A 3,038-nucleotide genomic window follows, 5' to 3' on the forward strand; every position below is an offset into this window, starting at 1 on the left:
GGAAGAGATATAGTTTATTGGAAAACAAGTCTGATCCATGTTGTATACATGTTAATATTATCCTCTATGTGCCAAGCATACAGCAAGATAGTTTCCAGAAACTATTTTGTTTTCTCACAAGAAAACTGCTCATCAAATGAGAAAATCAAATTCTTGATTTTACTTGATTGTCCAAGGTCAGAAAGGAAGATGCTGATGCTGTGAGGGAAAACAGGCCTTCCATGAAGTTTCATTGCCCAAAACCTCTCAGGTCGAACTCCGCTCAGTGCAGGTAAGAGAAAGAATGGCTTTGGTGTCCCACAGATTTGTTTCAGATGTGGCTTTGCAACCTACTAGCTCTGTGGTCTTGGCTAAGTTGCTTTGGCTAGTTATGCTTTCCTGAGCTTCCGTTCCCTTTCTATTAGTTTGGGAATAAAAAAAGTTAGTTCAGAGAGTGTCTGTGTGGCAATTAAATGAGAACATGTTTATTATTTTTTAAAACCGAGTATAGCACTTTTGGATTAATAATTGTGAATTTCATCCATCTGGCACAAAGTTTCCATAGATGTCAGATTTGGTCCATTTTCTTTTCCAAATCTCAAAATAGGCACCTCCACTGAGAGTTTGCTGTTCCTCTTTTCAAAACACTAAGATGATTGGCTCCTGAAATTTTCAGAGAGGGTAGGTTTTCTTGCATTTTTATGAGGGAAAAAAGGACCTAACGTGTCAGAGCGAATTATCTCACTTTGTCAATATATTGCTGTGTCCTGTTTATGCAGTATTTAATCTCCGTGCCTACTTCCTTTTAAATAAGGTGAGTTATTGTGTCTCGTTCTTTGATTTGAATATAAAATTTTTTCCAAAAGTCTAACTGGTCCACCCCTCTGTCCTTATTATCCATTTGCATACCTTCTTGGGTGAAATATCAATTGGTTATTTGTTTTCTAAATATTGCATTTTTTTAAAGAATTTTTAAAGCTTTAAATACAGTTCAAATCAGTGGGCCAGGGACACTTCAGCTCCTTCACTGCCAAACCTGGGGGCAAGGACTGCTTCAGTTTCTCTGCCTTCTTCTTGTCTGTGATGACCAGGGTGTAAAGGTATCTGCTGCACCGAACTTTAAACTTCACATTATCCTTATTTTTCTTGATCTTGACGGATTTGGCGTCCTTTCGCCTGGCTGTGAGCAAAAAGTCCTTGATTTCCTCGATTTTGCGAGGCATGGCTACGGGGGGCGCACGGGAGCGCGCCGCCGGCACAGCAAGGACCAAGAAAGGAGGACGGAAAAGAGCGACACTTCCCTAAATATTGCATTTTAAGAGTTGTATCTATCCTACATAGAAGTCTTTTCTCTCAGGAATAGGATTTGAAAATATTTTTTTCCCCAGCCCTTGGCTTGTCTTTCATTTTCTTAAATGTGTCTTCAAACTATTAAGAATTCTTGCCTAGCAGAATCATATAATGTTTTTTGTTTTCTTCTCAAAGATTTTTAGTTTTGATTCTTACATTTACACTTACAGTTCATTTTGAGCTAACAGAGGGATTTTTCAGAGGAAAGTGTACATTAAAACCTCAAGATACCACTTCACACCCACTGTAGTGGTTATAAACAAAGCTACTGAATACACCTCCATTACTAGGTATCTACTCAAGAGAAATATTCACATACGTTCACATACATACTTTTAAGGGAATGTTCAGGGAGGGATTATTTGTAAACGTCAATAACTAGAAACAATCCAATTTCCATCAACTGGTGAATAGATAAACTGTATGTGGCATATCCACACAGGGGAATATATTCATCAATTGAAAGGTACAAATTACTGATGCATGCTACAATATGGATCATCCTCAAAACATTGTACCAATACAGAGAGGCCAGATACAAAAAGCCCCTACACAGTATCTGTTTCTGGACTGTCCAAAAAAGGCTAGTCTCTATAGATAAGGCAAAATAATACATCATTGCTGATCTGGGACTGTGGGTGGGATCAGGGATTACTGCCGACAGGCAAAACAGATCTCTTAAAACTGGTTGTACAACCCTGTAAATATAATAACACCATTGAATTTTACATTTATAATTAAAATTATAATTTACATTTCAATAAAGCTACCTTAAAAAGTAAGTAAACCAATTGGAATTCCTTATTCCCAGAGCAAAACTGAAAACACACACACACACACACACACACACACACAGGAGGATGTATTTATTGGTTGATAAATGCAAAAGAGTTCCTCATCAAGAGTTTGAGTCGCTATGAACACGTTTTGATTAACTATTTGTATTGGCTGCCATATGACTAGCTTGCTGCATTCCAATCAGATATACAATTCACCTTAAAGCATTCAAACACCTACACCAAAGAAATAATTATTTATCAACTTTTTAGGGAAGATTTTTATACTTCACAGTGCTAGCTATTGAAGAACACCCTAACAAGTTACTATTACCAAAAATAACTTTTTTAAAGAATTCAACAGGCTAAATTATGTAAGTTCTGAAGTCCTGCATATAGAATATTTGAGATATAGAAAAAAATCCATCAGTCAATGGTCTAAAATGATATAAACATAGAAATATTCCTATGTTTAGGAACAAAGGAAAGAGGAAATACTTTTGACAGTTACATCTCAATAATGAATAAATTTAATACATTTTTAAGCATTTTTTGAAAATGTCCTGGCACAGATCACTATGCTTTAGCCTCTGAATTAATAAAAATCACAATGGAATTACACATTAGTAATCTGTGCATGATTGTGACATGGGAAGCAAAAAACCAGTGATTCTATAGAGAAAAAAGGCTAATGTTAAAGTTCTAGGAGAAAATTTAAAGGATTTTAAAATATGCCTTTTCAGTTGATGTTTATGGTGATATACAAACACACATATAAAGATATGTGTGAAGACAGAGACAGATGATAGATAGATAGTTACGATATATGTACCTATTTATATGCAATGTTTTATTCATTGGATTTCCCTTGACCCACTTAGAGGAACTTGCCACAGGGCACAGAAGGTCTGGAAATGCAACTTCAAATCCTAA

At 35.9% G+C, this 3,038-nt stretch overlaps 1 pseudogene; it reads right to left on the reverse strand.

Moving 5' to 3' along the window:
- Positions 1-959: 959 nt before the first annotated feature.
- Positions 960-1,274, reverse strand: LOC112807984 (large ribosomal subunit protein eL38 pseudogene; annotated as a pseudogene).
- Between the last annotated feature and the right edge of the window lie 1,764 nt (positions 1,275-3,038).

Source organism: Callorhinus ursinus, unplaced genomic scaffold, assembly GCF_003265705.2.
Source record: "Callorhinus ursinus isolate GAN/ISIS: 27379988/994484 unplaced genomic scaffold, GSC_fseal_2.0 scaffold32, whole genome shotgun sequence".
Lineage (NCBI taxonomy): Eukaryota > Metazoa > Chordata > Mammalia > Carnivora > Otariidae > Callorhinus > Callorhinus ursinus.